The sequence below is a fragment of the Leptidea sinapis genome, chromosome 17, assembly GCF_905404315.1.
Source record: "Leptidea sinapis chromosome 17, ilLepSina1.1, whole genome shotgun sequence".
NCBI lineage: Eukaryota > Metazoa > Arthropoda > Insecta > Lepidoptera > Pieridae > Leptidea > Leptidea sinapis.
In genome coordinates, this window is record NC_066281.1 from 8,045,694 (window position 1) to 8,059,227 (window position 13,534).

The 13,534-nt window shown below is 37.9% G+C and overlaps 1 protein-coding gene across 1 annotated transcript in view; it reads right to left on the bottom strand.

Moving 5' to 3' along the window:
- Nucleotides 1-10,155, bottom strand: part of LOC126969134 (whirlin) — a 177,486-nt gene extending 167,331 nt beyond the window's left edge. The window contains exon 1 of the mRNA XM_050814445.1: nucleotides 9,949-10,155. The gene's annotated coding sequence lies outside the window, so the exon portion shown is untranslated. The remainder of the gene's footprint in view (nucleotides 1-9,948) is intronic.
- Nucleotides 10,156-13,534: the final 3,379 nt, after the last annotated feature.

Here is a 13,534-nt window from a genome sequence, read left to right on the forward strand (position 1 = left end):
TCACAGACCGGGAATAGAGCAAACGCCCTCAGGCAATAGCCTGAATAGCAATTTATTATTTAATAAAATAGTAAATTTAATTGTACGATTATACATTGTACCCATATTATTATGAAATGATTTCTATGAAAAAAAAGAAGCCCGCAGAGCTCCCGTTTATTTCTGGGCTGAGGCATACTTTTCCCAATGGGTGGTAGTTTTTGACTATAAATGTTTGAATTTGAATTTGGAAAAATACCTTTATATACATTTCAATTATGTTGTTTATGAAGATAGAATATGTTACAACCTTGGTAACATTCTGCGAACTCCCCGAAATCTCATAATTATTATTCTATAATTGGTTAGAATAAACAGTATCGCGTGTCTCGGCTGAAGGCGTATGGCACGCAACACGTGCACGCCACAAGCAATGCAATAATTCAGTTCTCAGGCATTTTCATCGATCCTTGTTAATTGTTAGAAATATTGTTTTTAAGTTCCATACTAATGAACGTGAGCGATGCTTAAATCCAATCGTATTTCCGGATATTACAAGCTTCTAACTTATAATACTTCTTAATAGGCATTTAATAGGCAATATTTTGTTACTCACATATCAAGAGGGTTCAGCAGTTCTTTTTCGTTAAAAATATCAAACTGGTGTGAATACAGCTTGTTTGGTCTATTTTGAGTACTTTATGCTATGCATAATGTCATGCGGTTTGTTATTGTGGAGAAATGCTGTGGATTGTCATAATGTACAATAATAACATAAGCCTTTATTCAAATAGTAGCATTTTGATATATTTACATACTATCCTTAATAAAACATCTATCAGTATCTATTTGTCTATTGACAAAGGCCTCTTCCAACTTCTTCCACTCTTTTCTATCTTTATCGTCTTGCCTGGTATCGTCCTTAGTTTGTTTCACGATCTCCGTTTATTTTCACGTCAGAATATATACACAGTCCAATAGGGGGCTGTTAGAGCAATTGCAATCGTTTATGCGTCCAGCAGACTCGCTGAGGGAAAAATTCGAGTTATATCAACATGCTAACCCTCCCTTCATAATACATAGATCTGAATATAATGTTTGTTAAAAAACACATTACTGAATACAAGAAGAAAAATAAAAATATCCATAAAATACCAGACTGTATACAAGGAGTTACTGAGCTCAGATTTAAAAAATATACTAAAACTTCTATTACAAAGAAGGCTTACTATACAGCAAATTATAATATAGACGATTATAATGCATGGTCATTGACAGTTCTGTACTCACCTTAGATTGTATAGTATATAATATACAATAGCCTTTGCTTTCATTAATGGGGTATTCTGCAGTTAGTAAGCTACATTAAAATGCTACAGAAAAGCGATATAAAAAAGGCCACGCAATGCCCATAACAATGCAATGCCGTTCATGATTCCTGAAACCCCAACATTCTGAGCGGCAATGGAATTGCGCTCGTCTACCTCATGTGCTCAGTAATTTCACTATGATGATGATAGAACGCTACGAAGCCATTTAAACCAAATCACAATAATCGTTTTTTATGACAATTAGGAAAGAGAAGATCAGCTGATGGTAATTGATACACCCTGCCGTGCCTACATTGCAGTGATTGCAGTTCTTGAAAAACCGAAAAATTCTGAGCGGCACTACAGTAATTGCACTCGTCACCATGAGACATAAGATGTCTATCACCCTTCAGACCCAAACACAATAATGCTTACATATTACTGCTTCACGGCAAAAAAAAAGGCGCAGTTGTGGTACCCATAATCTAGCCGGCATCCTGTGCAAAGAAGCCTCCCACCCGTAATAAATCCTATATTGCTGTAAAAGTATTTCAATAAAAGACAAAGAAAATACTACTATAGAAAATGAACAAGAAAAAGACTTCCAATGCGATTGAGAGACTAACTTTCTTGCGACTAATAGGTACTATAGCAATATAACAAACAATTTTGTTCTTCTATAACTGACATACTTACAGACTACTACTAACAAGGGTTTATGTCAGTTTTATGAGTTTGAAATAGTATTTACCCGGAACTGGGGTTAAACTTCATTAGGTAACTGTAACAACGGGTGATGTCGTAAAATGAATTTTATTGAGTCAGCGAACGGAGCGTGCTCACGACACTCAGCTAGATTAGAAAACATTCTTTGTATGTCTGTTTGACTCTGGAGACTGCGCTCGGAAACTTAACAAAGGGGTATAAATCTTTTGCAACACAAATGTAACTGACAGCGACTTAAACTTTTTGTAATACATTTATTACAGTTTTGTAACATCTGAATTTATTTAATTGACCTTATTTGAATGAATATTGAATTTATATGACCAAGACGGTAAAGAGCGAGCTGATTTAATACGCTGTATCGTTTTCAATCAAATCTAATCTAAAGTCATTTAATTTTGCATGTAGGAATAATTATTATACTTAAGAATTTCAAAGTTGATATTTTACCAATTTACCGCAACTTCGGAAAAGTTGAGTTATAATGAAAAAAAATGTTAAGAAAATTACTATTGCCACTCAATTTTTTTCTTTTCAATGTAAGTAAAAACACTGTAAATAAATAAAGGTATTATGCGCACATTTTATAAACATGTGAAGTGCAAACACCGCCGACCATCCCGCGGTGTCCGAGCTCCATGCCTGAAGTACAGTTCAGACCGAAAACTGTTCGACGAGCTCTGTTTTCGTTGGACGTCAGGAAGTCGAGCGTGCGGGATGGCATTTCTCCATTCGTGCTTAGAACGTGTGCCCCTGAGTTGACGCCAGTGCTAACGCGTTTATTCCGGCACTCTTATTCAAAATGTAGTCCCCGACTCATGGAAGTCAGCCCTTGTCCATCAGATCCAAAAAAAGGAGACAGTTTGGATCCGGCAAACTACAGGTCTATTGCTGTTACCTCCCTGCTCTCCAAAATCTTGGAGAGCATATTCATCCGCCAGCTCTTGGTATTCCTTGAGGGTCACCAGTTGATCAATGACCGGCAATATGGCTTTCGCCATGGTCGGTCGACTGGCGATCTTCTGGTATACCTAAACCATAGATGGGCGGCGGCTATTGAAACCAAGGGGGAAGGCCTGGCAGTTAGCCTGGATATAGCGAAGGCATTTGATCGTGTATGGCACAAGGCGCTCCTCTCAAAACTTCCATCATTTGGTCTTCCTGAGAGCTTATGCAAGTGGACGTCCAGCTTCCTCAATGGGCGCAGTATACAGGTCGTTGTCGAAGGTTATTGGTCGAATCCCAAGCCCGTGAATTCTGGGCTGTGTGCTATATCCCACGCTGTTTATTCTGTATATCAATGATATGTTGGACACCTCCAACATACATTGCTATGCAGACGACAGCACTGGTGATGCCGTATACACGGGCCATGCAGGTCTCTCTCGGGAAATAGTCGATCAGTGCCAGGAGAAACTTGTGTCTTCTATCGACTCCTCTCTCGAGAAGGTCGCGGAATGGGGTAAATTGAACCTTGTCCAATTTAACCCCCAGAAGACTCAAGTTTGCGCATTTACCACTAAAAAAAACCCCATTTGTCGTATCACCGCTCTTCGACAACACTTCCCTTAAAGCCTCACCTAGTATCGGAATACTGGGTCTCGAAATCTCGAGCGATTGCCAATTTCGTGGCCATCTGAAGGGCAAAGCCAAATTGGCTTCAAAGAAACTGGGCGTTATACTATGGCGTTAGCACTATACTTCAAGCTCTACCACATTCTAGCGCTCTTCAAAGAGCAGGTCCGGCCACACATGGAGTATTGCTGTCATCACTGGTCTGGCGCACCCCAGTATCAGCTCGCTACATTTGCCCGCGTGCAATGTAGAGCAGCTCGAATTGTCGGGGGCCCAGTGCTCTGTGAACAGCTGGATTACTTGGCGTTGCGTAGAGACGTCGCTCCATTGTGTGTCTTCTACCGCCTTTATCACGGGGAGCGTTCCAAAAAGCTGTTTAACCTGATTCCTGCCGCCGAATTCCACCTTCGCAGGACAAGCCCTAAGTTAGGATATCATCCCCACCATCTGGATGTGTAGCGGTCCTCCACAGTGCGGTTTTCAAGGAGCTTTCTTCCTCGTACTACAAAGCTGTGGAATGAGCTTCCTTGTGCGGTGTTTCCGGTACGATACGACATGGGTACCTTCAAAAAAATCGCGTACACCTTCCTTAAAGGCCGGTAACATTTTAATACATTTGGTTTTTTGCCAATACGAAGCAAGTTACTAGTACATGTACCATTCAATTAAAAGCATTGCTTACATTGTTAATATTTTGAACAACCATTTATTTCAAAAAACGAGTGATGTATGATGAATAAATAATAATATCTTCTATAAATACCATAGTTATCCCCAGGAATATAAAGGAAGTCATTAAAATTAAATAAAAAAGAACAGGTCCCAAAACCGAGCCATGCGAAACTACCATTTTTACTTCTGATCCAATAGATCGCTTTCTATTCACGACTATCCTTTGAAATTTACATTCTGGGTACCTAAGTAACCATCATGTCAATTGCTTTATTTGTAAGACCGTAATGGTGGAGTTTTCTGACCAACCTTTCTGTTCAATACAACTAAAAGCATTTGACAAATCTCAATAGACACTAAGTGCATCCTGAAATTTCTCCCAGGTCTCAAATAAATTATGATTTACTTCAAACCAAAATGTAGTAAATGATTATTCTCAAAATTTATGTTAAATCAATTATTTAACATAAATTTTTATCATGCACATTTTCATTTAATAAGGAGAGAGCGGAGGCTGGTGATGAGTTCAATGATTTTGTTATGAGAAAAGGTTTTATTTCAGAAATTTCAGCGGTCAGCTAACTGACAGGTACTTCGGTGGACGTACGGACTGACAGCGGATTTGGATACGGAACCTTAAAAACAGTGTAGATAAATAAATTTCTGTTACGTAGAGAAAGACAATTCAATTTAGTGATTCATGACATTGGCTGAATTACAGATTTGCAACATTTGAATTTCAAATTATTTTTGAATCAAAGCCAACGTGGAGCTTTAGTTTGATAGAATTAATTCATCTGATTAATGACCGGTAGTCATCATGTTCACAACACACACAATTTCATGCTATTTCCTAATGGGAACTCAGCTAAAACACCAGCGTTGTTGATACGGATAGATTGAAAAAAACAATAACGTACTCGTATCAGAACATAATTGTGTAACGTTGTAATAGCGTTAATTGTGCTTTTTTTGACTTCAACTTTTCTATAAACAAGCCCGATTAACGCGCAGTCGATGATGTAAAACTGAAACGAGAATTAAATGGTATTCCTTATCACGCCAGAATTAGCTGCAGCTGAATTTGTATAACTTTAATAAAGGAAGTGAAGTATTGCATGCCAATAAGCATGCGAAAAATCAACAATCATAAACCACGCCCACACTCACACACACAAAACAACACACACATACTTACATCTACTTGCAAGGTAACAACAACAACTTTTTTAATATTACATTCACTAAAAGCTTAAGTAGTTAATCGGGGAGCCATAATACATCCACTCCCTCTCAACACCTTAAGGAGGAGGGAATGGCTGAAAAAAAGCGCAGCATAGAAACATGAACCCATCTCATCTCGAGCATTAAATACCTGGGGCTGACTGTAGATTGTTTTCTCAATTGGAAAGAACATATCCAAAACCTTTCTCTACGCCTGAGAAAAATAATTCCCATTTTTCTCGTAAGCTTGGAAATAGAGCTGATCGGAACACTGACTACAGTTAACACTACACTGCTCTAGCTCAAAGCCTATTAAAATATTGTGTGACAGTATGGGGAGGTGTCGGTATTAGTAAATTAATGCAACTAGAACGCGGAAACAGAGGAATTTTAAAAATCCTACTAAGAAAACCTCTCAGATATAGCACTAATAGCTTCTATTCAGAATCAGGTGTACTTACGGTCCGCCAACTATATCTGCAAATGACTATCTTAAAGAAGCATAAACATTTAACGTTCGGACCTATTCTGAAACGAAATAAGAGTGAAGTATGTAATATTCCCCCACATAAAACAAATCTGGCTAGAACAATTCTATATTTACAGTAACCAGATATATAATGCAGCCAACGCAAGACTAAACATATACCCACCACCCACAACAACCAAAACCTGGCTCCATGGGAATTTCCATGAGACCGAGAATTTATCACACCCTATTACACCCACACACACACCCACACACACACCCACACACACTCACACACACACACACATTTGTATGTAGATAGTATTTTATTTTATTTTATCTGATTTCGACAATTTGATTTGACTATGTAGGTAAATATGTCTGGTACCGAGAAGTCACTGACAGCTGAAACAGAGTTCATACTAGTTTAGCTGTCTTTGTTCCCTGTATTGTATGTAAGTAATTAATAATATAATTTAGAAACATTTTTAACTTGTAATACTATTACTACTATTATTAAATATTACTTATCTCAGGTGAAGCTGGGCCTTAACCTTTTGCCTATTGTTTCATCGGCTAATTATGCACTTTATTGTAATGTTTTGTATGGCAATTAAGAAATTATGAATTTATTTATTTTAGGTAATCTGGATTTTAGTTTGACGTAAAAACAATAAACGAACTCTGAAGATTTCCTTCACCCAGAGAGGAGAGAGGATCCGCAAGAAATTCCTGGAATAGTGTTTTCCTAACAAAATATCTATTATCTAATGTTTATTTATATTCAATATCTATATATTATGTCCGTAGCTAAATGGTTATTATGTCTTAAATTAATCTGATTCTTTTGAACAACCCTTGGCCATACACTTCTCAACAAACTATTATCAAATTACAGAATCTGCTTTTGAAACGTTCTGTCATATACCTAAATCTGCTGATCTTCCATTTTAACTTTTTTCGGAATTTAAAAGCCTTTTAGGAAAAAGTTGATGTTTATCAGGTATCTAATTAATAGTTATTTATGCAACTGTTGTGTAATAAGGGGTATTAAAACACGAATGTAGGTTGGTGGGTGATAATAGTATCACATGAGTGTTTTAATACCTAATTATCAACAGTTGCATACAAGACTTTATCTACACCCAGAATATGAATCCTTTAAAAGATTCTGAAACAGGTTGCTTACTGCTAACATTAAAACAGCCAGCCGTCCTTGTAGTAACCTAATATCATCCATTACTGATTATATACAAATAAACTCAAGAATTATTTATTTTAGTAGTAATTTATATTTTGTATAGTGCAATTATTAAAATTCACTTGAATATTATGTTCTTTTGCAGCGTTTTAAACTTGCTGTCAAAACTTGAATCGCTCATTTGTTCAATAAAAATGGCGGGGTTTCAAATAACCTTCTTATTTTTTTTTTCGCCGCGCCACGTTCTGGTAGTGTGGAACGCGCGTAAACGACAATGTTCTTTTTTTGAAATTCATACAGATACCACGCATCGAGCAATAAGATTGTGGCTGTATGTTGAAACTCTTTGCGCATGAAGGGATCCAAAAAAAAACCAAGGAGTGTTGTTATAAAATTCAGTACAACATTACAACACTCGTTTGGATGATGTAATGGTTATTACGACATTGGGTGTTTTAATGTTGGTAATAAGCTAACTGTTTCAGAATCTTTAATAGAGAATTTAAAGCATGGGTGTAGATAAAAGAATTTAAAAATCGCTCCTACAATTACATTAACATACAATGGGGAAGAAAGGCTCTGGATACCTGTCCCGTACTGCTGTGCCTGAGGAAAAAACAGCTATGATGATTACCAATCTCAACTGAGGAAACGCAAATGAGAATAAAATGGATTAAGGTGAAGAAAATCAAATTCAAATCAGTAATTATGTCGATCATTTTTATCTTTAACATGAGCTAGGAGATACTCAGAGAACCGATAATATCCTAAATATAATGAGATCGTTATGTTATTCATGGGAGATGGTCAAACTAAAACATTTCATAGAAAAATAGGTAAAACAGACTCACCGGCTCAACTTCAACAACATTTACGTGTCAAAAATCTATCAGACCTATCGAAAAGTCAAAGCTCACCGCTCCTTATGAACTATCTTTACAAATTACACCTCTTGATGAAAAATAACGGGCACAACAAGACACTTCTTGATGGAGATAAATTATTCACCAAGTGCTTAGTATTTAATTGTTCATCAGTTTCATGAACTTCACATATATGCACATATATACCTATTTTATGGTTGAATAATGTATAAACCAGGCGTATTTTTGTTTTCGGTAACTTACCTCAAATTTTTGAAATAATCTCCGATGATGAATAGGAAGCACATTGTAAAAATAATTTAAAACGTTTTCACCGCCTTCTACTTTACGAGATTGTTGCTCTAGATAAGAGTAACGAAAAACTTATATTTAAAATGGTACGGTTAGACAAGGAGGCTGAGGTGAGAATAGTGAGCCTGCAAGTTGACTAACAGTGAAAACCTTATGGTTTAACGTCACCAACATGCTCATGACTCGTGCACACGATAAATAAATAATTAAAAAATAAATATAATGTATATAACAGCCAATTTCGTGGTCATCTGGAGGGCAAAGCCAAATTGGCTTCAAAGAAACTGGGCGTCATTAATAGAGCACGGCAATACTTCAAGCCGGCCCACATACTGGCGCTCTACAAAGCGTAGGTCCGGCCACACATGGAGTATTGCTGTCATCTCTGGTCTGGCGCACCCCAGTATCAGCTCGATCCATTTGACCGCGTGCAACGCAGAGCAGCTCGAATTGTCACGGACCCAGTGCTCTGTGAACGGCTGGATAACTTGGCGTTGCGTAGAGACGTCGCTTCATTGTGTGTCTTCTACCGCATTTATCACGGGGAGTGTTCCGAAGAGCTGTTTAACCTGATTCCTGCCGCCGAATTCTATCTTCGCACGACACGCCACAAGTTAGGTTATCATCCTCACCATCTGGATGTGTGGCGGTCCTCCACAGTGCGGTATTCAAGGCGCTTTCTTCCACGTACTACAAAGCTGTGGAATGAGCTTCCTTGTGCGGTGTTTCCGGGACGATACGACATGGGTACCTTCAAAAAAAGCGCGTACACCTTCCTTAAAGGCCGGCAACGCTCCTGTGATTCCTCTGGTGTTGCAAGAGGTTGTGGGCGGCGGTGATCACTTAACAACAGGTGACCCGTACGCTCGTTTGTCCTCCTATTCCAAATAAAAATAATATAACTAGTAATTTTTGGAGGGGTGAAATCTCGTGAGTTCGCGTCACCGAAATGCTTATAGCAGTATATCTTTAGCTAATTAGCTATACAGCTGACGTATTGTGCATTATTAGTGCTGTGTATATCTTAAATGAAATTAAATGGATTTCGTGAAAAGTTCAATGTGTATGCATTGATGAAATAGTGTTCTTGTTTGATAAATATATTATTGAAAATAAGTTTAAAAAAAGTTATGGCATTTCAAATTTTAATACTAAAAGTTCTATTCATAGTCTCTACAACTGCCATTTTTTTATTTGATAATTCCCTTTGCGGTCAAAATATTTGAGTAATGGTGGGGAAAATCAACCACGGATTACTTGTAAAACTTAGCAACAGTCCATACAATAGCAGAATGTCTTCATTTATAATCTCATCAAGACATGATGAAAACTATGTCTTGCAGCTTTGTGGGAGTGCCATAATCAGATTGCGACAGTCGTAGAGCTTCGTTTTAGACGGCCGCTCCCACCAACTAACCTGACACCTGCCGTGACACCTAAACACACTTTCCCAGATTAATTCAATATCACGCGCCATTACATACCAAGTAAACCTTCGAGTCTTTATCTTTAGACGTCCAATTACAGACACGAGTTTAATGAACGTAACTCTAACCTTGGTTAAAATGTTCTTTCATGTTTAACCCTCAATTAAAGCAACAGTATGCAGTAACTTACCTTACTATTTCATTTTGCGCGCTTTCGGATAACGCCCCATGCTAACTGTGAATGCGCTTCAGGGGGATTCGGTCACATAACTTTTCGGTTGGTTTGTGCAATAATATTAGAGCACTTCGCGGCCCCGGCACTGAATACAACAGAGTGAACCCGGACGGTGGTTCCACGCGTGTTGTTATTGTGAGAGTAGAGTTGGGAACGAGTGAGGTGAGGTTCTCAGGCGAGGGACTTGGCGCGACTGCGCGAACCGGCCTCATTCTCCCCGAGACCCGCTCGGCGCTCAATAAGCTGACCATGAAATTTTCAGCTGAGTTTCTGTCATACGCTGGCAAGCAGGTGGCGCGCTACGCAACTTATTGTGCTTAGAGTACCTCGCTGATTCACCTATTGAATTCAATTCACTTTATTCATTAAGAGATTATTAAATTACAAAATAATAATAAGTCAACACTGTGCCTGAACTAGGTAAACCTGTGTTTCAGGATTACTTTTCAGGATTAAGCAACACGAAACATTTCATTATTTTTTTTCAATAATTAAATATAAATATGGCTTGCCTAAAAGATATGCTCTTACATTGCTTCCAATAAATACGAATTATCTGCCAAAATAGATATATGCTCACCAAATTGTGTTTTATGAAGTATAGTAAAAATGAAGGTTTTTATTGCATGCCATAAAAATATGTAAACACCGTTAAATTTAATTTCAGAGTTCAGACCAAATATTTTATAGTTTAGCTAAATAGATGCTAAGTAGCAATATTTAATTTTATGAAGACTGAGACAAAAAATACTAACGGTCGATCGTAAATTTATTTTGCTTACCCCAAACACAAGTTGCTTATTTATTGTTTTACGAATTTAATTAAAGAATGATAAAGTTGTAAAATAAATATTTCATTCTCAAAAATATTAAATATTTTGGCAAGCAAAAAGGATATTTAAACTAAACGTACTATTGTTGTGATGGTGTTTATTTATTTTGGAATTTAAGAAGTTTTACTTTAGGAACCTCGGTATAGAGTGGGATTCATTTATATGAAGATTATTTATTTTACTTCGTTTTTTTTTATGGAATAGGAGGAGAAACGAGCGTACGGGTCACCTGGTGTTAAGTGATCACCGCCGCCCACATTCTCTTGCAACACCAGAGGAATCACAAGAGCGTTGCCGGCCTTTAAGGAAGGTGTACGCGCTTTTTTTGAAGGCACCCATGTCGTATCGTTCCAGAAACACCGCACAAGGAAGCTCATTCCACAGCGTTATAGTACGCGGAAGTAAGCTCCTTGAAAACCGCACTGTGGAGGACCGCCACACATCCAGATGGTGGGGATGATATCTTAACTTGATAATATCTTAACTTAATAAGGGACGAGACGAACAGTTCGTTCAACTGATATGATATATATATATATTGATACGCCCTGCCCAATACAATGTAGTGCTACGCAGGATTCTTGAAAATCATCAAAAATGTTAAGTTTCATAAGCCCAGTAATTACACTAGCTACGGCTCCATTCAGACCGAAACACAATATTGTTTACACATTACTGCTTCACGGCAGAAAAAGGCGGCTTTGTGGTACCCATAATCTAGCCGGCATTCTGTGCAAAGGAGCCTCCCACGGGTAGACTGGTCAAGTTCTCTAACATGGTCATACCAGCCGTGATTGTTTTAGGGGTCTCCTTACTTTCAACTTTGTCCACCACGGTTAACTTTTGGCGAAAAATGTGGCAAATATTAATACCTATAGATATTAATACAGAGAAGGCATTTATTTAATCAAAATGTATTCCTTTAGAATTCTTTTTTGTGTTTGTACCTCCATACTACCTCCGCTTCGGAAACAAATGGCACTCTGTGAGAGAACTCTCCCAGCACTTTTTTTGCGCTCTATTTAATAAAATAAAATATACAATAACATAATATATCCACAAAGATATAATCCGGCCTGACAAAGAAATAGCCAGAAATAACAGACCCTCTTTTGCTACGGCTTCTATTTTATTTATATATTAGGTCTTTACCTATGAAATTGCCGTTTGTATGAAAAAATTTTGACGATTTTTTTTTCATGTATTTTTTATTTGTATTAATCGAAGTAATCACTCATGCAATCAATGCATCCTTGCCAACGCAGTGGCAGTTAATTGATGCCCTTCTTAGAGAAATCAGTCGGATGGGAGGCAACAAATTCTTCAAAGGCATTTTGTACTGCCTCTCGGGTATTAATTTTTTTTCCGAAAAAGTAGTAGTCTGTAAGCGCAAGGTCTGGTGAGCAGGGCGGATGACGGAGAGATTGCAACCCCAGTTCTTGCAATTTGGAGACCATCTGCTGTGCAGTATGAGGTCACGCGTTGTCGTGCAGGCACAGCGGAGACGAGCGATTAACCAATGCTGGTTGGAGATGTGCCAGCTTCTCCATCATTGTGTTCAGTTCTTCACAGTACACATCTGCGGTAATGCTCACCCCGTTTGGTAAGAAGCTGTGCTGAATCACACCGGCGCTAGACCACCAAACTAGTATATTGTTATGGGGCAGTGCGGCCGATATTAATACTATCTTTGTGCTGCAGAAGAGGTGTATTCACGCGATTTATAACCTAGGTCCTAAAGAATCATTAAGAGAAAAATTTAAAGAAATAAACATTTTGACTGTTGCTTCTCAATATATTTTTGATAATGTTCTGAATGTTCATAAGCACATTGAGGAATTTTCTAGAAACTGTGACATTAATAATGTTAACACGAGGAACAAACATAAACTTGTTATGCCTACTACTCGGTTGGGTCGAGTTAGTAAGTCTTTTGTTGGGCGATGTATATGCTTCTACAATATGATCCCAGAAAATGTACAAAACAAATGTGTTACGAAATTTAAAAGAATTGTTAAAAAACGTTTGTTTGGGAAAGGTTATTATAGCATAAACAATTTTCTTAATGACACCACGGACTGGAAATAAAGCGAACACCCTCAGGCTCTTTAATTATAAATGTTTATTGTACGATATTACATTGTAATCCATATTTTATATTAAAAAAAAAAACCCGCTGAGTTTCTTGCGCCCATTCTTCTCAGGTCTGAGGCAGTCTCTGTTGACGTTCAATAAGTGATTTTAAATCCTATTTTGAATAAAAATATTTGATTTTGAATTTGAATTTGAAACAGTGACCATCACTTCTCTAGGGGTAAGTTTTCGTTTAGGGTATAGTTTAGGTGCTGAACCAGGATCCTACCAACTTGCGGTTATCAAACAGAATCCATTCTTCATCGCAGGTCACAATGCGGTTTAAAATTCCTTCATTTGTGTGTCTGTTGAGCAGTGCAAGCCACGTCTCGACGGGTACTTCCCGCTGGCGATCATTGAGTCCGTGGGGCACCCATTTGTCAAGCTTTTTTACCTTGCCAATTTGACGCAAATGGACCAATATTGCTTTGACGCTAACGTCGAAAGCTGCTGCTAATTCAGCCGAAGATTGTGTATCATCAGCTTCCACAATCGCCTTTAATTCGTCATTGTCGACCAAAGTCTTCCGACGACCGTGAGGTTCATTTTTCAGGTCGAAATTTCCAGAAAGCGAG